At 37.0% G+C, this 22,320-nt stretch overlaps 1 pseudogene; it reads left to right on the top strand.

The window, feature by feature from the left end:
• The first annotated feature begins 1,894 nt into the window (after positions 1-1,894).
• On the top strand, positions 1,895-2,368 carry LOC102814830 (annotated as a pseudogene).
• Positions 2,369-22,320: the final 19,952 nt, after the last annotated feature.

Here is a 22,320-nt window from a genome sequence, read left to right as displayed (position 1 = left end):
GTGGGAGAATAATGGAGGTTAAAATGCAAGGGACTTAAATTAAGCTTCTACAAATGTTTGTTGAATTGAAGAGCAGTCTTAATCTTCTCTATCTCCAGGGACTAAGGAATGAATTATTTTAAATGACTGATATAAATTTAGAATCAAATAATTAAAATGGCATATGTAAAATCCTTGAACATACATAATGCTAATAGAGGTCTAAGATCAACTTTGAAAAAGAGATACCTGCCCTGATTCTGAGTTATTAATAGGGAGACTTACCAAATAATGCCCAGGATGGACCACCAGCCTTATGGTTTACTTATGGTAGGTTATGAATGGGAGTTTTGGAGTTAGGAAAAGGGCTATGATCTAAAACTATAAACAATGAATTAAACAACAAGCTTCTCGTATTGCCAGAAAGTGGTTCAACAGTGTTTGTTACTACTACATTCAAAGATATTTTGCAACCAATTCATGCCAGACCTTGAATTTGAGCATCACTGTATTCATTATGCCAAATATTGCCTGTAAAACTTGAGGACTCTAGAGTTTTCACAGGTTTAATACAGATATTGGTCCCTGGGTATTGTAAATAGTTTGCTACTACTTAAGGTTGGTGGTCCATTCTGGGCATTATTTGGTAAGTCTCCCTATTAATAAACTCAAACTAAGAAATTCATCTTTCAGAAATGAACTAGACATTAAATCTCCTTGGAAATAGCCAAATTCCCCTATTTCACTCCAATCATTTGCTGAGACTGACAAGTCAAGGAATTATTGTGATTTCTTTTTTGCTTTTGAACATTTAATTTTCTTCTTTGGTTGAATCTAAATAAATACTTCTTGATTAGGAGGGACAGCTAGATATTTGAGCAGGTGGTTGCAAACTAGTTTGAAGTAGCTTTTCAGGAAAACATTCCTAACTAGACATACAGCCATCTGCCCATTATTGTTTAAATATTGTTGTACGCAGGAAAATATATGAAATGAACTCTTAATGGCACATGTATTGACATTTCCAATAATCTAAAGAGCAAACAAACAAAATACCATGGGTCATAAAACACAAGGGAGATGTTAAATAGTCCTTGTTACTTCATAACAAAATAATTGTTTCAAGTTAGAATTTTCCAAAGTGAACTCCATGAATTCTAAAATTAAAATTCTAACGTGTGTTATTAATTAAATGGAATCTTTGACAAACACAGCTGAGAAATTCTGGGTTACACAATGTTAGAGTGTTTCTTTTGGTTTATATGTTTATTTTAGAAATCCTTAAAAGTCTTTAGAATATATAGTGTGCAATGTGACTTGCTAATTAAGAAGTGGATTGTGAGGAAAACTGACCATTAAAAAAGAATTTGCATCTAGACAGAAAAAAAATCTAACCAGTATTCTAAGCGATACACATGAGTTTTATATCATTTTCCCAATCTTTTCCTAATTCAGACATTGGGGAGAGGAGCTACAGACTAGGAAAATGATAGGGACTGTCCTTCTCTTTCCACCTCTGTGAAGCAGGCAGATCTGTCAGGTTCTGAGCACTCCTGCCTTCCTTATCTTATCATCATGTCATTCATTCTAAGTAGAAGGGGGGAAAAAAGGCAAAGATTACCAGAAGAAAAACGATTAACAGTGTATATCCTAAACCATAGTCCTCACTGTAGATTAAGGACAGCAGAATGGAGGAACCATTCTTCTGCACACACTCAGCATGGAAACAGACAGCATTGGGCGGTGGCTGCAAATGACTATCACAGAACAGCGGAAAGTTTGGCAGTTGAGAAACACCTAGAAGCACAGAGATACCTAGGAAGACAAGGCTGGCAATCGGCTTTAAAAGATCACAGCCTTTAAGACCCTATGAACTTTTCTGTTCACTTCTCTCCACCTCTCTCCCTGCAATGCTATGCCCTACACCGAAGCTATCTCTGCCATTTCTCCCAGCAAAGGGGCCCGGCCTGCCGAGGAGGGCAGCATGCAGCTACGCTGTGCCCCGACCCCCCGGGGGTCCTTGTGGGCGGCGAGCTATGACCTGTACAGTGCCTCCGATTATACAGTTCCACCCATGGAGAAAGCCCTTGTGAAAACTGACATTCAGATAGCCCTTCCTTCTGGGTGTTCCGGAAGAGTAAGTAGCTCCACGTTCTGGTTTAGCTGCAAAACATTTCATAGATGTAGGAGCTGGTGTCACTGATGAAGATTATAGAGGAAACGTTGGTGTAATATTCTTTAATTTTGACAAAAGTTTGAAGTGAAAAAGGGTGCCCAAATTGCACAGCTCATTTGTGAGCGCATTTTTTATCCAGAAATTGAGGAAGGTCAAGTTTTGGATGACACTGAAAGGGGTTCAGGAGTTTTTGGTTCCATTGGAAAGAATTAAAATTTAGGCCAAGAATAGAAAATTACTTTCTTTTTTTTCTCCTTAAAATGAAGAGTTTTCACTTAAAGCAAAAAAATAATAATAAAACAAAACAAAAAAAAACCCTATGAAGTCATTCTGCTCTGCATATACAGAATTGCCATGAGCATGAACTGACTGGAATGCAGGAAAGGCTGGTAAATAGGAAGGAGAATGCTTCAGGTTAATTTAGGAATACAATGGTGGTGATTATAGTCACACTGGAGACTGTCAAAAGCAAAACTAATGTTGGAGAAAATTTGATTAGTAATCTAAGAGACAGGATTGTTTTTGTATAGGTTGCTTTGGTGTTTTTGCAAAAAGATCTATTACAGAGATGTTACTTATTAAGATGAATAGAATTTTTTCCAATAAATGTACTCTTTTTGCATTGAATTACATTTAATTTAATATTAGATTTTCCATTCATTCATGTTAAAGCATTTTTTTTCTTACTACTTTTTTAATTTTGTAAATTTTTGGTCATTTCTTCACTTCAACTTTGTATCACAATTTAAGTGTGTCTTTTGTAAATACAATACAGCCACAATTACTTTATTTTGTAATTTAGAAGAGTGGGAAAATAACATACCTTTAGAGTCTCTGCATTTTAATGGTAATTTGAACATATTTAAACCTGATACCAGTTGCCATGGTGTCAGTTCTATCTCATGGCAACCCTATCTGTGTCATAGTAGACTCATATGTGTGAGAAATAACTCCTGTGGGCATGGTCCATCTTCAGGAATTCATGAGATTGCTAGGCCTGGCAAACAGATTGTTGATTTACATACAGGAAGCGATATGTGACCATGCTGTTCTAGAACTGGGAAGTTTAAATAAGAATGCAAGCCATTTTGGCTTCTCTGGGGGGAGGGAAAATGGGATGTGCCATAGAATTGTATATGGGGAACTGGAACTGGAGGGGACCTTTTTAGAGACAAGAATAAAAACCATTTGTGGTGGGCCATGTCGCGCACCTGCCCGTGTCTACTGGGTTGAGCACCCAATTTTGCAAAATTGAATAAAGAAAACCTCACTCTTGCTAAATGAGTACAGACTGGATTACTTAAGCATTTGTCAGTATAGACAACATTTCTCACAACAGTATTTCAGATTTTTCAAAAGCATGTCACCAGATCTTTCTTCTGAGGAAATTCTGGGTGTACTCATATATTCTTCCTTGATTTAATTAAAAATAAAGTCAATCTCTATTTCTGGAAATAAAGCTTAACAGCACATATATAAAAGGTTTGAGATAAAACTAGATTAGCATAAGCAGTGAATGTCATAGCTAATACATCCAGTGGTTACTTAGGCTGCTGCTGAAGTGGAAAGTTGAGAATGATAAATACATTAATCTCATTTTTTCATGCTGTATAGGCCAATGTGGGTGTTCTACTTTGTCTGAACCTACTTGTGTGTTCAGTTCAGTATTGAGCCCATTTCAAGGGATCAATTAACAAACTAAAATGTGACTTCAACAAAGAAGTAATTCAAAATCATTAGATGAGGCTGTCTACTCCTGTAAAGATTTGCTGTCCTTGAAAACATAAGAAACAGTTCTTCTCTGTTCTGTAGGATGCTTTGAATCAATATTGACTTTCTGGCAGTGGGTGGGTAGTTAAATACCTATTTTTGTTACTATACTATGCATTTAAGCTATTAAACTATTTTCTAGTTAATAACATAATTTGGGTGTTTCACTTTATTAAATGTTATACAATCTCATAGTCATTAGTCTATCTTTAGCCATTTTACAAAGTACATCAAGAATCCTGTAACCCCCTATTCTAGAAATTCTACCCTGAAATCATCCTTTCTATGTGACCCACTTAGAAACTTGACCTATAGACCTAATATTGTGTCATTATAGCAGTAGTTCAGAAGTGTACAAGATGAAACAGACAGATATATCAATTCTGGTGACAATGGAAGTTTAAAATATCCAAATTCAAAACTAAGCAGAGAGCCCAGTGTTCTTAGAGAAGATTTCTAGGAGACAAAGAACAAGAGAAGGCCTTTTTCTAAATAGGAAATTACTGCTCAGATTCACAACAGACTCTACTGTTGGGTGACGGCATGATTGAACACATGTGACTGTTTCTTTCTTTGGTATTATGCATTTTTATCAGATAACTGATATTAAAGTCTTTCCAGCCTTTTCAGGTCTAGTTTCAGTTAATTTTTATATATGCTATGTTGCTCTTTCATCTATCACTTTCTAATTTTTATCCATTAAAATTGGATTGACAGTGGATTTTCCAAGCTTTAACCCAAGTTTTAACAAAAAATAAATTGTATTATGTTATATATATTGTCTTGGTGGTTAGTGTGTTTGTGTTGTACATGTGGTTGTTATTGTTTTAAGTGTCATGGAGTCAGTTCTAACCCATAGCGACCCTGTACAGGGTTTCCAAGGAGAAGCTGGTGAGCTTGAACCGCCAACCTTGCAGTTCAAATGGCTTTGCAGTCTGGCATATTAACCCACAGGGCCAAATATACAAGCTATATATACAAAAATACTTCGAATGAAAACATTAACTCTAAAGAGAGAAACTTTTGAGTTATGGCAACTTCGCTTCAAAAGTTCTTCATACCTTTAAGTTCATATTATACAACAAGGCCATATTTCTCAAAGCTTTCACATTTATCATACTAATTAGCCAAATTTAGAGAGCTGCTCTGTCACCATTATATTGGTTAATGCACTGGACTACAAGGTCAGTTTGAACTGCAAGTTTGGCAGTTCAAGCTCACTAGCAGCTCCTCAGAAAACCTAAATAGGGTTGTTATGAGTCAGAATCAGCTCAATGAAAACACCTAACAATGACAGCAAAGCCTTAGATGTTACCATGGGTAACTATACAGTCATTATCTACCATACATTTATATGAAAAAACCCCTGATATTCCTCTTTATATACAGATTTAAGTGATAAAGACTATATACTTGTACTATGATTTCATAAACAAAACATGGACACAATGTGATAGACAATTCTGCCAAAGTCCAAGTGATTGAATTATTGTATTTAACATATCAGGAAAGGAAACAGAACTAGTAGCTCAGAGAATTTCAAAGGCTTAAGGTAATTATTTGATTGAGCCCTTAATTTAAATCATAAATATTTGTTCTTGTTCCATTCTGCAAATATTTTCCTTCTTCAGATCTGTTAAAACATAGACAGTGATCTTCACCACTTAAGAAACAATGAGGAATTTACTCTGTTCTTCATGACTGGGTCATAATTTGGAGGAAGTGATAAATTGCACATTGGTCCGTTCTTTTGGTTGTGTAAAGGGAATGATATGTGATTTTCTTTCCTTTTAGATTTTTTCCAACACACTTTCTCATTTTTTTCATCAGTTGTCTTTAAAAATATGAAAGACTGAGAAAATAGAAATTAATCCAGTGCTTCTTACAAACATAAGGAGCTCTGGTAGCGTAGTGGTTACGAATCGGGCCGTGAACTGTAAGGTCAGCAGTTCGAAACTACCAGCGGTTCCGCGGGAGAAAGATGAGGCTTTCTACTCCCTTAAAGATTTACAGCCTCGGAAACCCTGTGCAGGGTCGCTATGAGTCGGAACCGACTCCACAGCACTTAACAACAACAACAACATCTTACAAACATATATCACAAAATCGTTTCCTCTCTCTCTGTTTTTCTCATATACCTCCCTCCTTCTTAATTTCCATTTCACTAATATTTACCACAGATTTTGACATCACCAATGTCTTCCTTTTTTCAGTCCTAAACATGAACTCAACCAGTTTACAAGTTGAGGACATACGTCTGTAAATTAAGCTCATTAGAGAACAGAAAGAGCAGCCGTTTTATTGAAATTAGTCAACAGAGAGCTTTAGCTTAAGGCTGATATTTATTTATGGCAACATAATTATCCAGGACTAGGCAGAGACTACAAAACTCGAATCCCTTGGCAAACTCCCTATACACATCTTTGCAAAACCTTGTAAAGCGATATTGATGAACCATTGTGTCATGTCTTCCACTGCACTAGGCACTCTAGAATGTATAAAACTAAAAGGCATGCTCCCTTTCTTAATCCATTTACACTCCAAGTTAGGAGCAAAACCATAGTATTTAAAAAGAGTAATCAAAAGAAAAGAGTAAAAACAACAAAGAAGCTTTAATAATAAAAATGAAATTTCACTGGTACAAAGTAGATGCAACAGGATAGAACAAAATAGATCTATAGATAGATAAATCATTGATATAAGATAAAATGTAAGAAACAAGATATAATTTGCCTTAATTTAAAAATATATTTTATGTGCTATAATGAAGTCTTGGTGTGGTGCTGTAGGATAAGCAGAGAATGGTAACTGTCGGGTTGTCAGTTCAAACTTATTATAAGTAGATCCCTGGAAAACTTATGAGTTGGAACCAATGAGACAGCACTTAATAATAGCAACAGGAATAACATAATGCAGAAAGAAGTCAGGAAGGCAATGTATACATGTAGGAAGGCATGTTGGAATGGAAGGAGGGAATGAGGAAAAAAGAAAGGCATAAAAAAGGAATCAGAGCATTGCCATGGCTTACCCACTCAAGAACATCCATCCTCTGGACCTTTCTCTCCAATTCCACCACCTTCTATAATATGATGTTAGTTATCAGGTCTTAGGTTTACTATGAAGCTAATGGAAATATGGAGTGTTGGTGTGGTGCTGTGGGCTAATGCTCCAGACTGCAAAGCCATTTGAACTACAAGGTCGGTGGTTCAAGCTCACCAGCTGCTCCTTGGAAACCCTATACAGGGTTGCTATGGGTTGGAACCGACTCGACGGCACTTCACAACAACAATAATGGAGATATATAAAGTTGGAGCTAGAAAGTCTTTTTTTTTTTTTTTTTTAAAGAGGATCACTTTCTGGTGAGAGGAATACAAATTCCAGGAATGAAAGGGAAGAAAGAGAGATTAGAAAAAGTCTATGTAAACTTTTTATAGAGATAAAATTAGTTGCTGTAGAATCGAGTCTATCTCTTGGCAGTTCCATGTGTGTCAGAGTAGTTCTACATTCCACAGGGTTTTCAATAGCCACATTTTCAGAAAAAAATAATCATACCTTTCTTCCGAAGTACTTTTAGCTCTGGTGAATTTGGAATGGGAGAAAAGAGTCTACTGATTATTATTGTTGTTGTTAACTGTTGTTGAGTTGGTTCCGAATCATAGCAACCTGTATAGGGTTTCCTAGGAGCAGCTGGTGAGCTTTAACACAGTCCTTGCAGTTCAAACCAACTTTGGAGTCCAGTATATTAACCCACAGTGCCACATGGGGACTCCACAGACAATTGGATAGCTAATAAAATTTATAATATCAAGGAGTAGAAAAGAAAATTTAAAGACATTGTGAATTAATTCTTAGGTAAAATACTTTTTAGTGTTTCAAAGAAACTGTTGATTTTAAGATTAATTCCATTAATTGTCTCCTGCTAGTCTTGCATTAGGCAAACCTGTGGCACGAATTGTCTTTGAAATGTTTAAGGACAAAGATACCAGCTTAAGGCTTAAGGAGAAACTGATCCAAGCCATAGTATTTTCAGTTACTTCATATGCATGTGAAAGTTGGACAATGAATAAGGAAGAACATATAATAATTAACACATTTGAGTTATGGTGCTGGAGGTGAATATTAAAAGTTGCGTGGACTGTCAGAAGAATAAACAAATCTCTTTTGGAAGAAGTACAGCCAGAATGCTCCTTAAAAGCCAGAATGGCAACACTTCATCTCTCATACTTCAGACCAGTTTCTGGAAAAAGACATCATGCTTAGTAAATTGGAGAGTCAGTAAAATGAGGAAGATTCCCCCCCCCCCCCAATGAGATGCATTGGCAGAGGGGCAGCAGCAATGGGCTCAAGGGTAATAAAAACTGTGACACTGGTACAGGATGGGGCAGTGTTTTGTTCTGTTATGCACATGGTCACGATGAATTGGAGCCAACTTGATGGTGCCCAACAACAATAACAAGCTTAAAGGAAATTGTGTGCAGCACATAATTTATATTGTATATTTATGTATATAAGGAGCTCTGGTAGCGTAGTGGTTACGAATCGGGCTGCGGACCTTAAGGTCAGCGGTTCGAAACTACCAGCCGCTCCGCGGGAGAAAGATGAGGCTTTCTGCTCCGGTAAAGATTTACACCCTCGGAAACCCTGTACAGGGTCGCTATGGGTCGGAACCGACTCGACGGGACTTAACAACAACAATTTATGTATATAATCTCATCCTCCACCTCATCTTCCTCTAGTTACTTGCAGGTCATAATAGAATGACTTTAAAAGCTGGGTGATAAAAGAATCATTCAAACAAGTCGATCCTGGTAGGATGATATATTTAATTACTTCCATTAATCTCAGAATTTTAATCCTCCCATTTGTTAAGGAGCTCTGGTAGCGTAGTGGTTACGAATCGGGCTGCGAACCTTAAGGTCAGCGGTTCGAAACTACCAGCCGCTCCGCGGGAGAAAGATGAGGCTTTCTACTCCCGTAAAGATTTACACCCTCGGAAACCCTGTACAGGGTCGCTATGGGTCGGAACCGACTCTATGGCACTTAACAACAACAACAAACTTGTTAAGAACAGTATTTTTTTCATGATTACACAGCAAAATTAAATACTACTGATACATAGTTGTAGGCTAGAATAGAATACACAAGTTAGATGGATGGATGAATGGATAGATAGATAGACAGACAAATAAATCATTGATTTAACTAGGCAAAATGTATGAGATGAGGTATAATTTGCCTGAATTTAAATATATATATATTATATGCTATCATGGTAGGAGTAGAAAATGTATCTCCTAATAGTTCTCCTTTCCTTGAGGAAGTCTTTGGTTCTTGAAAAATGTCTTGGAAGAACCAAAACAGTTTCATGTGATGTATAGGTTGATGAGACATGGAGAGCAAAAAGGAAGTGAGAAGAATAAAAAAATGATTTCAAAGCAGTATTTTCATGCAGAATTTTCTTTCTTTTACAATTTCAGTTTTCTCGGCACCTTTGTCCCATGGGATGAAAAATTTATAATTGATTATCACTCAGGTCATTGTTCATGTCTCAAATTACAATGGAAGGATGTTAAATTTTTCATCAACTCTTACATCTAGCCAAAGAAAAGAAGGAAAAGAGTGAGATGAACTGATGGAGAAAATAAGATGAAAGACTGTGTGCATCCATTTGCTCATAAGGAGAATCTAGCAACTCCTATTACTTAACATGTCTTTACTCAAAACAAGAGTAGGCTTTGTGCACTCCTGGTGTGACACTGTAGAATTTGGGTAACACTGGATTGCTAACCAAAAAGTCAGTAGTTCAGACCCACCAGCCACTCCTCAGAAACTTTATACAGGGTCACTGTAAGTCATAAGTGATTGTTGTTCAAAAGTTGAATAATTTAAGGTGCCAGGAGAAGAACATTATACAGGGAAAACATTGTTCTTAAACTTCTATATATGTATGGGAATGTTATGAAAACAATAAACCCTGACAATGATAATGCTGGCCTTGTCATTAATTATGAAAATAGATTGTTGTTCTTAGTATTAAGTGCCATATAGTCGATTCTGACACATAGCAAGACTATATAGGTTCTCCAAGAGGTTCCTGGTGAGGTCTGAACTGCCAACCTTGTAGTTTAAACAGACCTTGCCATCTGGACAGCATTATCCTGTAGTTCCACACCAGAACTAGAATCAATAAAAACAAGACTCCTGTATCCCCTGCAACATCATCATCTGATATAAATTATTGATGCTATCCAGGCTACATAATAATAGCATTATTCGGTACCATGTCATCTTGCCAGAATATCTGTAGGCCCTCATCACTGCATAACACATTTTTTTGTTCTTTGCCTTCATTTGCCATCCAGAACACAATGAAAAAATATTCGGTATGTAAACAATATGATGACACTAATGTTCAAAACTGACTTCACATTTTGTAAGATTTAAATATTATTATCAGTGTTAATCATAAAAACTTTAAAACTTTTCCTTAATATTAACTTTAGAGTTTCAGATTATTTGTATAATGATTTCAACCTGTAGAAAGTCATTAATTGAATTAATCAAGAAATAAAATGATCTATTTTATTCAAGTATTTCATTACCCAAGGGTTAAGTGAAGGAAAATGTATTAAAAAATGAAGTGCCTGTTAATGGCATTAAATTGTACTACTTTATTTCACCTCTACCTAATGTTACCAAAGACAAATGACCCATGAAAACATCTGGCTCAGTATACACCCATTCTCATCAAAGCATCTCTCACTATGATGTGGAAAAACACAAAAGAAGAAATGAAAGAAAACATAATGAGATTTCGTTTTGTCATTAAGGGTTCTTTGAAGTTGCTCATTAATCTTTTAGACCATTTTGGCATGTTAATGTCCAAGTCCAGAATACTAATCTCTCGAAGGTAAAAAAAAAAAAAAGTAATGCTAATGTCATTAAACTTCTCTCTGTAACCTAGCTTGGTGATAACTCCCCCTATTTGAGTCACATTTTAATTGGTTGTGACTTTGAGTTGGACCATTCCAGCAGTTTAGCAGCCTCTGTGCTTTGTACTACAGAGATTTTTCAAGAGAAAGGTGGGAGAACAAAATAATCTTGAAAAGTCTTTAAATCCTTAAGTATAAACACATTCATTTTTTACAACAAATGCTAAGTGAATCTGGATTAGTTAATATCTTCCTATGAGACCAGGTGTCATTGATGGGAAAGGGAGATATAAAATTACTATTTCGTGCCCACATGGAACAAAACATCAGTTTACTAGTGATCAATGACCAAGAATTTCTTCAAATAATTACATTTGTATAAAAATATTTCCTGGCTATCATTCACAGCTACTTTTTTTTTTTTTTTTTAAATATGGAAATGACTGTCAGATAAAATGAAATCTAATGTAAAGAATAAAGAAATGTAACCTGGACATTCTTTACTTATTTTGTTTGCTGTATTAGTTTTAGATTGATGCTCCAACAAATTACAAAATAAAAAACAAAATGACTTGTTAGGTGCCATTGAGTCAGTTCCAACTAATCGTGATGATGCATACAAGCGAGTGAAACACTGCTTAGTCCTGCACCCGTCTCACAATCATTTTTATATCTGAGCCCATTGTTGTAACCACTGTGTCAGTCCATCTCACTGAACGTCGTCCTCTTTTTCACTGGTCCTCTACTTAACCAAGCGTGAAGTATTCTCCAGGAACTGGTCCCTCCCGATAACATATCTAAAATAAGTGAGACAAAGTGTTGACATCCTTGCTTTTATGAAGAATTCTGGCTGTACTTATTTAATACAGATTTGTCGATTCATCTGCAAGTCTACATAACCATGAGGTTATGTAATAGTCTTCACCAACACCGTAATTCAAAGGCATCAAGTCTTTTTTGGTCTTCCTTCTTCAATGTGCAGCTTGCACTTGCACATGAGGTGATTGGAAATACCAATGTGATTTAGACCAGGCATCCTTTTGTCTTCAAAGTAACATCCTTGCTTTTTTAACACTTTAAAGAGATCTTTTGCAGCATATGTGCAATCCATTATTAACTTCCTGACTGATGATTCTATGGGTATTGGTTGTAGATCCAAGTAAAATGGATTCTCCATGTATTTCAATTAAATCCTGAATGCTCAGAGTGATTTTTTATGCTGAAGTGCCATTATATTGAAATCCTCTTCACTTCCAACAAGTAAGGCTGTATCATCTGTGCATCATAGGTTGTTAAGAAGTCTTCCTTCCACCCTGATATCATGTTTTCCTCTGTATAGTCAGCTTCTCAGATTCTTTGCCCAGCATATTAATTCAGTAAGTATGGCAAAGGATACCACCCTAATGCACACTTTTCCTGATTTAAAATCATGCCATAGTCTCTTGTTCTGTTGGTGGCTGACAACAACATAAATTTATTATTTTACGGCTATGTAGGTCAGAAATTCTAAAGCCATGATATGAGCTAGAACACACTTCTTTGTATACTTTAGAGAAGAGTAAAGCCTTTTTCAAGGAGCTCTGGTAATATAGTGGTAATGAGACTGGCTGCTAACCTCAAGGTCAGCAGTTTGAAATTGCCAGCCATTCCATCTGAGAAAGATGAGGCTTTCTGCTTCCATAAAGATTTACAGCCTAAGAAACCCTATACAGGGTCTCTATGAGTTAGAACAGACTCCAGAGCACACTACCACCAATGTCTTTTTCAGTTTCTGAAGACTGCCAGCATTTTTGGCTGGTGGCTACAGCAATCCAATCTTAGTTTTAGTTTTCATATTGCCTTCTCTAATTCTATCTATCTCTTTCTGTAAAAGATTCTTGTGATTACATTGAGCCCAGCCAGATAATTAGGATCATCTTTCAATCTCAAAATCCTTAACTTCACCATATCTGTAAGGTCATTTTTTTTTTTTTTTCATGAAAATAAGACAAGGGGGCTTCAAGAGTTCATGAATAATTTTCTTTATAACTCGATTTTCCCATGGACTTTTTGAGGCCCCTCAATATATTCACAGGTTCCACAAATTGATGTGTATGAATGTCTTTCAGTTGCCATTCTGTCTGCCACACTAGCCATCACACAAACATTAACTTTAAATTCATCTTTGTCATCTTATCTCAAACATTGGAAATAAGAAACCAACTAACAGAAGGTGTCAAAGCATCCAATTGATACAGTATAGCAGATGTAATTTGGATAGTAAAAGGAGTTAGAGAAATGATCTTTCTTACTGCCCTCATTTAAAATACTATCTTTTTCATTAACTAGAGAAGTATACCTGGTAAATTTCAATACACATTTTTATACAATCAGTGTAGTGCCATTGTATCACTTTTTAACTGGCAACCCCAAGTGGATCAGAGTAGAACTGTGTCCCATAGGATTTTTAATGGGTAATTTTTCAACAGTCCAACAGAAGACCTTTTTTCCAAGGTCCATCTGTGTGGACTCAAGTCACCAACATTTTGGTATGTGGCTGAATACGTTATCCATTTACATCACTATACCACTACCACCACCACCACCACCATCACCACCATCATCACCACAAAACAGAAGAGGATCATCAACTTAAACAGAAACAGAGGAATAAAACAACTTGCAAAGAGAAGAGTTAGTATAACTGAAGCCTTTGTTGTTGTTGTTGTTAGGTGTCATCGAGTCGGTACCTACCCATAGCCACCCTATGCACAGCAGGATGAAACACTGCCCAATCCTGGGCCAACCTCACTACTGTTGCCATGCTTAAGTTCACCCATGCTGCCACTTGGTCAATCCATCTCATTGGGGGTCTTCCTCTTTTTCTCTGACCCTCCACCTTACCAAACATGATATCCTTCTCCAGCGACTGGTCCCTCCTGACAATATGTCCAAAGTATGAGAGATGAAGTTTGGAATGGGCACAAACATAAATCTCTTCCAGTCAGTTTGCCAGGTAGCTGACTTCTGAATTTCTTAGCACAGACAAAAAAGCATCTTCAAGCTGCATTAATTTGTTGAAATATTTGTATTCAATTATTCGTGGAGCCTTGTTTTTTATACCAAAGCCTTCATTGCAGCTTGGACTTCTTCCTTTAATCTTATCAATTCTTGATCATCTGCTGCTTCATGAATTGTTGAGCATCAATCAATTCTCTTTGGTACAGTGACTCTGTATATTTCTTCCATCTTCTTTCAGTGCTTCCTATATCATTTAATATTGTGTCTGTATAAGCCTTCAATATACAAGTTGAAGCTTGAATTTTATGTTCAGTTCTTTCAGCTTGAAAAATGTTAAACATGTTCTTCCCTTTTGGTTTTCTTACTTCAGGTTTAGGCACATTATAATTATTGTAATACTTGAATTGGTCTTCTTAACCTGCCCTTGAAATGTTTTGTTCAGCTCTCTTACTTCATCATTTCTTTCAGTGAATTTAGCTTCTCTTTGTTCAACAGCATGTTTCAGAATCTCTTCTGACATCCATATTGGACTTGTTTTTCTTTCCTTTTTTTAAATGACTTTTTGTTTCTTCATATATGATGTTCATGATATCAGCCCACAACTCCCTGCACGTCAGTCATTAGTGTCTAATGCATCAGATTTGTTCTTGAGATGGTCTCGTAATTCAGGTGAGATATGCGCAAACATCATATTTTAGTCCTAATAAAATTGTTTTTGTACACTTCAACTTAAACCTGAACTTGAACATAAGCAATTAATTGTCTCACAGTCAACTCCTGGCCTTCTTATGGTCGATTAGATTGTACTTCTTAATTGTCTTTTCCACAGATGTAGTTAATCTAACTCCTATATTTCCATTTGTTCAGGCTCATGTGTATAGTCACATTTATGTTGTTGAAAAAGATATTTGCAATGATTAAGTCGTTGGTCTTGCAAAGACCTATCATGTGATCACCAGCAATGTTTCCATCACCAAGGCCATATTTTCCAACTATAGATCCTTCCTCTTTGTTTCCAACTTTTGCATTACAACTACCACTTCATCCTGATTCCATACTTGATCAATTTTGGACTGAAGAAGTTGGTAGAGTTCTTCAATTTTATCCTCTTTGGCTTTGATGATGGTTATGTGCCATGGAGTCAGTTCCGACTCATAGTGACCCTGTCTGTACAGCATTTCCAAGGCTGTAAATCTTTACAGGAACAGAAAGCCTCATCTTTCTCTTGTGGAACAGCTAGTAGTTTCGAACTGCTGACCTTGCAGTTTGCAGCCTGATTCATAACCACTACACTACCAGAGCTCCTTTGGCTTTAGTGGTTGGTAAATTTGAATAATAGTATCAACTGGTATTTCTTGCAGGTATAAGGATATTATCCTATCACAGATAACATTGTACTTCAATATAGAAATGAAAATGTTCTATTTTGACAGTAAATGCAATGCATTTCCTCTTTAGTTTGTCATTCCCAATATAGTAAACCATATAATTGACAGATTCAAAATTGCCAATATTGTTTTATTTCAGCTAATTAATGCTTAGAATATCTATCCTTATGAGTCCCATTTTATTTTTGACAATTTCCATTTTTCCTACATTCATATGTTGTACATTCCACTTCCAATGATTAATGGATATTTGCAATGTTGTTTTTTTCTCATTTTGAGCTGTGCCTCATCAGAAAATGAAGGTCTCAAAAGATTTGCTCCAACCATTTCACAAAGGGCAACTTTACTTTGAGGAAGTGGCTCTTTCCCATTCATATTTTCAGTATCATCCAACTTGAGTGAGCTATCTTCTAACACTCTATCAGACATTGCTCCACTGCTCTTGTTAAGTTTTCAGTGGCTTAACATTCAGAATTGGTCTAACAATCCTTCTTCCTCACATGTCTTAGTCTTTACATTGTGCTGAAAACTTTCCACCATAGATAATCCTGCTAGTATTTAAAATACTAGTTGGATAGCTTCCAACATTACAAGAACACACAAGTCAACACAGTATAACAAACTAACAGATGTGTGGTGACCATAAAGACTATGTTGTTGTTGTTAAGTGCCATCATGTCAGTTCAGACCCATAGTGACCCTGTATAGGGTTTCCAAGGAGAAGCTGGTAAGTCAATAAAACTACTATGGTGCAGTTCAACTCTGACCCCTGGTATCACTATGAGTGGGAAGCAACTCAGTGGCAGCCAACAGCAATATGATATTATTATTCTTTTAGCAGTCCCAGAATACTTGACACCAATATTTCCCACTATATGCTCTATTTGTTTTACAAAAAGACCCTTGATTTTCTTATTAACATTGTGCTTACTTAAAGGACATAATAGACTACTACAATATTTATATTTTACTTTTTTAATGTGTGCAATATTTAGTCAAAATGAAGATAGTTATTATGATGCTGCTACATTTTCAAAATTAAAGCTGGTTAATTTTCCTTCTGAAAATATTCATACTGATATTTTATAACCAAGTCAATTTTTTCATAATGCATCTTTGCCTCAATGGGATCTAATGTCTCACCTGGGAAATCCTAGGACTTAAAATTTCCCAGCAGGTCATGTGGTAAGATGAATTCCTCAAGCTCAGTGTCCATGTTTCACTCATGCTTATATTCCTAGTACCTTGTATAATTACTGTCATATTGTAGATACTCACAAATATTGACTGAGCTGACCTTTATTGTATTTAGAAAGGACTCTCACAAAAAAAAAAAAACATACCAATGATGCCTGTAAGCTTAAAAAAACAATCTTTTAAGTAGAGGAAATTTTGAAACTTAAAACTGTGCCACAATATTATAGTGGCTCAATGAAATGGTGTTTCTCTTACTTTTGTTGTTGCTGTGAAGTGTTGTGGAACTGGTTCCAATCCATAGCGACCCTATATAGGGTTTCCAGGGAGTGGTTGATTCAAACTGACTTTGTAATACAATACATTAACCACTTATGTAGTGCAATATACTATACAGCAAATTCTCTGTTTTTAAGAGCTCAAATCTCATTGCACTTTATTAAAATTATGGTACTTCCCAAATGTAAGAGTATTAACACTGGTGTCTTAACCAACATCTAACTGTTAATATATACTCTATCTTATGATCCCTCATCAACAACAATTTTCACTAAGTGGAGAATTCTTTATGCAATGTTACTGTTGTATTCTGTTAATCACTTGTCATGTTTCATTGAAGAGATGTCTGCATTCCAGAAGCAAGCAGTGTCATTTCTGCAATATGTATATTGCAAATTGGTTGTCAAAGTTTTTTCAACATGTCTTGAGACCCCTTTATTTGCAAGGTGATTTCTAAACATAGCATTATTATAATATTTCAGAGGTTGCTAACAGTAGCTGGCTGTGTTGTACTTGGTTGGAGCTATTGACCCACTCTTCAGTGAAAGAAATCAGATGTTAAGTGAGAGAACACCAGTCCCATTCAGTACAAAATGTAAGATTTTTTTCTACTGTCGCTTCCCAGCTATGAAGACATCAGGTCATACAATGAGGCACTTTGTCTTTTCAGTGGTGTTAGATGAAGTGCCAGTGTTCCCTGAAATACAATGTGTGTTCCTAATTAAAACTATGTCATTTTCTCAAATGCCTCTAGAGGACTGGCTCTTGCCCTAATAAGAGCTAGTGTCTAAATTCTTACTTGCTTTTTGTTTCATTGCATGTATTGTGTTTATAACTTTTGAGTTCTTGTTTTGTAAGCATAGTAATTCATACTACTAAAGCTATCCATTGCAGAATGAAAATATAACAGTTGCAAAACCATTTATGAAAATTGTAACTTCTAGGTACTTAACAACAAGGTGTCAAATCTGATGTCCAAGGGTGAAGACTAGTTAAAATAAATAAATAAAAAGAGAGATTGCAGGTGAAATGTGTTTTAAAAGACTGAGAAATAATGGGAAGATCTTGGTTTGTTGGTTTTGTATCATGTTTTCTTGCTGGTGTAGCTCTAGTGTGGCACTGTTAGACAAACACTGACCGCTAACCACAAGGTATGGGTTCAAACCCACATACTCCTGCTCTTCAGGAACCCTATACAGATCACTATGAGTGGGAACCAACTCTATAGCACTTAATGACAGCAACAAAAGCAGTTAATACACAATTAAATAAATACATATCTTATATTGCTGTAAAACTGAACTTCATTGTTAGCTGACAGCTTTCACTGATTGCTCTCCTCTTTTTCATGTATGGATGTGTGCATTAACTCCTAGGGTGCTCCAAGTTGGAGGACAATGTGGGATTCAGAACTACACTTGGACCGCAGCAGTTGTCACCGTGACCTCCTCTAATCAGGACCAAAGTGGAGAGGTGAGAGGTAGTTGGGTCTTTTTCTTAGCAGGTATGGTGGAGGTGAAAATATCAAACCCTCCACGCTCAGGAACTGTGACAGTGATGTAGCTGAGAAACTCAAAGAGGGCTCCCTGGAAGAGGAAGTGTTCTCACTATCTTTCCAGGGCCTTGGCTTTTAACTTTGCTCTTTTCTAGAAGGATTCTGAAAGGAAATCAATAAAATTGCATCTAAACCAATTTTTCAAAAAATGTGGTTGTGTGAACAGTTAAGATTTGCCATGTTGGGTCACATTGAGATCGATTGTTTCTAGTTCAAGGGACTGGTGTCCTCCCGAGTCTAGCATGTGGGGTATGGAATATTGTAGTGATGTGTGGTCTGCATTTTGTTTTGTTTTTGAGTTTGTAATTCTCCTTTGGACTCCTGGCTTTTTCTGTTCCCTTCCCCTCTTCTACAAAGGCTACCTTGGACCTTCTCACCATGATGCCCCTTTGGAGAGGTAGCTGCACCTCTGTCTGCCTGCAGCATGCATCCAATGCCACAGCTCAGGCCTTCAGACCAGGTGGATACCCCCTCCGTCTCAGGGCAGGTGGGAGCTGGGTAAGGGATTTCTAAAAATTAATAAAAGAAATAAACAATGTAAAGTCTTTGGCAGTTTCTACCCATTCAGATCCTTGAATGCTGTAAGGTTTTGCTAATCTAGATTCATTAGGAATTTCTCATTGCCTCTGGTGGCCAGGGTCCAGGCTTGGCTGAAAGCAGAGGCTCTACTAGCCTCCAGGTACCAACATCATACAGAGCCTTGCCTTGTGGAAGCTCGGGTCTGAGGCTTCAAGGCTAGGAAATGGGGTCAGCCATCATCCAGAAGGCCTTCTGGGGGACCAGAACTGTTTTGCCAGTGTGGATTCCTCAAGTTCACACTTCATAATTAAAGTAGTTGCAGGTTTTTGTTTTTGTTTTTACAGCTTTTTTCCCCAAAATGATTTGTAGTTGTATGTGCCACACTTTGTCCTGAGATGTGTGCTCCACAATAAAAATCAAATCTAATAATAAAAAAAAGCACACACACAAAAGACACAAATCCTGCAAACCCTGATTTCCCCATTATTTCTCAGTCTTTTATAAAACGTTCACCTGAATTATCTTTTATTTATTTATGTATTTTAACTAGTCTTTCCCCTTGGTCATGAGATTTGATACCTTATTATTATGTGTCGCTAAGTTGGTTAGTGGAATCTTGGTGTGGCTCTGTGGGCTAATGCTTCAGACTGCAAAGTCATTTGAATTTCAAGTTTGGTGGTTCAAGTTCACCAACTGCCCCTTGGAAACCATATACAGGGTTGCTATGGGTCAGAATTGAGTCTATGGCACTTTTAACAATAAAAACAGCAACAAGTTGTTTAGTGCTGTGGAGTAAGTTCTGATTCATAATGATCCTATGTAGGGTTTCCAAACAACCATTGGTGTATTTGAACTACTGACCTTGTGGTTAGCAGTACAGTGCCACACCAGAATATCCTGTCAGTGTTTGTTGTTGTTAAATGTCGCCAAGTCAGTTCCAACTCATAGTGAGCCTGTGTAGGGTATCCAAGGAGAAGCTGGTAAGTTTGAACTGCTGACCTTGTGGTTCAGACCAATTTTGCAGTCCAGTGTTTCATATCACAGCACCATACCAGGACTAGAAGTCACAATGTTCTTACTGGTTTTGCAATTGTCACAGTTTTTGGTGTAGTACTGTCACATATGTACTAGGCTGGTAACTGCAAGGTCATCAGCTCAGACCCACCAGCTGCTCTTGGAAAACCTATCCAGGGTCACTATGAGTTGGTACCTACTCATCTCCACACATCGACAACGTAACATATATATATATATATATATGTATATTGTTGTTGTTGTTAAGTGCCATCGAGTCGGTTCCGACCCATAGCGACCCTGTACAGGGTTTCCGAGGGTGTAAATCTTTACGGGAGTAGAAAGCCTCATCTTTCTCCTGCGGAGCAGCTGGTAGTTTCGAACTGCTGACCTTATGGTTCGCAGCCCGATTCATAACCACTATGCTACCAAAGCTCTCTCTCTCTCTCTCTCTCTATATATATATATATATATATATATAAAAGAAACAAAGGAGGCTTAACAATCGCTTGCCTCTTTTAAATGATTAGCTCATTTTTACATTCATGAGTAAGGTGTTGTTGTCAAGCGCCATCAAGTGGGTTCCAACTCAAAGCAACCCTATATAAGATTTCCAAAGAGTGGCTGGTGGGTTTGAACTGCCGACCTTGCAGCATCACACCAGAACTATCTTACTTAAAATAAGTACATCCACTTATGCATAAAAATATTAGTAACACCGGTGTTTAAAAACAGTTAACTTTCATATTTAGTATTAGTTTTCTAGGACCATCACAACAAAATATCACAAGTTGTGTGGATTATAAAAACTGAAATTTATTGTCTCACAATTGTAGAAGCTAGAAGTATAAATCAGTATGTAGGCAATGTTAATTCCTTCTGAATGTTCGAAAAAGAAAGAATGCTTAATTCTCTCTCCTAGCTTCTAGTGCTTCCAGCATACTGTGGCCTTCCTTGGCTTGCAGCTACATCTGCTTCCACTGTTACGTGAACATTCTTCCTCTGTCTTTCTGTCACTGTGTATCTTTTCCATTTTTATAAATACATCATCCTTACAAGATTGTAGTTGTTCTTACGAGCCATTGAGTCGGTTCAACTCATAGCGACCCTATATAGGGTTTCCGAGGAGCAGTTGGGTGAGTTTAAGTCACCCACCTTATGGTTCAGACTGAACCATAGTTCAGTGCATTAATGCCACACCAGGACTCAGTATCTTTACCTTTTTTATAAATACATGAGTTATACAGGATTCGGACCCATTCAGTTCCAATATGGCAGCATGTCAACACCACATAAAACATCTGTAAAACCTATTTCTAAATAAGGTCACACTCAGAGGTGTAGCCTAATCCACCACTGTCCAGTCAATTTCGACTCATAGTGATCCTGTAAGGGCAAGGATTGCAACATGTCTTTTGGGAGGAAACAATTCAATCACTAATATTTGACATAGTTTTTGTATTGTTAGACAATTCTCCCAGAACCTTTTCCATTTTTGGATATCTTGTGAGTAATGCTAACCTTTGTTTCAGACTATCTTTGCAAGTATATTTGTATATGAAACAGCCAAGCAAAGTAGAGATAGTGTATCTTAGACTGGCCCACTTACTGCCCACTATACAAACCACGGTATTTTCAGGAGCTCTGGTAGCGTAGTGGTTACGAATCGGGCTGCGAACCTTAAGGTCAGCGGTTCGAAACTACCAGCTGCTCCGCGGGAGAAAGATGAGGCTTTCTACTCCCGTAAAGATTTACACCCTCGGAAACCCTGTACAGGGTCGCTATGGGTTGGAACCGACTCGACGGCACTTAACAACAACAACAAATAGGCATGTGAAAGTTGGACAATGAATAGGAAGAATATAGAAAAATCGATACATTTGAATTATCGCGTTAGAGAAGAATATTTAAAGTACTGAGGACTGCCAAAAAAAAAAAAAATGTGTTGGAAGAAGTACAACCAGAAGGCTGTTTAGAAACTAGAATGCTGAGACTTCAACTTTCATATTTCAGACATGTTATCAGGAGGGACTAGTTCCTGTAGAAGAACATCATGATTGGTAAAGTGGTTGTTGCTGTTGTTAGGTGCCATTGAATCAGTACCAACTCATAGCGGCCTTATGCACAATAGATCAAAACACTGCCCAGTCCTGAACCAATCTCACAATCATTGCTATGCTTGACCCCATTGCTGGTGCCACTGTGCCAGTCCGTCTCATTGGGGGCCTTCCTCTTTTTGCTGATCTTTCATTTTTACCAAGCATGATGTTCTTCCCCAAGGACTGGTCCTTCCTGATAGCATGTCTGAAGTAAAAAAGTCGAAGTCTTACCATTTTGGCTTCTAAAGAGCATTCTGGCTGTACTTCTTCCAACACAATTTTGTTTGTTCTTCTACCAGGCTATGTGCTTTTAATATTCTCTTCCAACACCATGACCTAAATGCATCAATTCTTCTTTGGTCTTCCTTATTTATTGTTCAGCTTTCACATGCATCTGAGGTTATTGACAATATTA

The sequence above is a fragment of the Chrysochloris asiatica genome, unplaced genomic scaffold, assembly GCF_000296735.1.
Source record: "Chrysochloris asiatica unplaced genomic scaffold, ChrAsi1.0 scaffold00059, whole genome shotgun sequence".
In the NCBI taxonomy this organism is placed as follows: Eukaryota; Metazoa; Chordata; class Mammalia; order Afrosoricida; family Chrysochloridae; genus Chrysochloris; species Chrysochloris asiatica.
The sequence above is the reverse complement of the archived record's forward strand: the minus strand, read 5'-3'. Positions and strand labels throughout refer to the sequence as shown.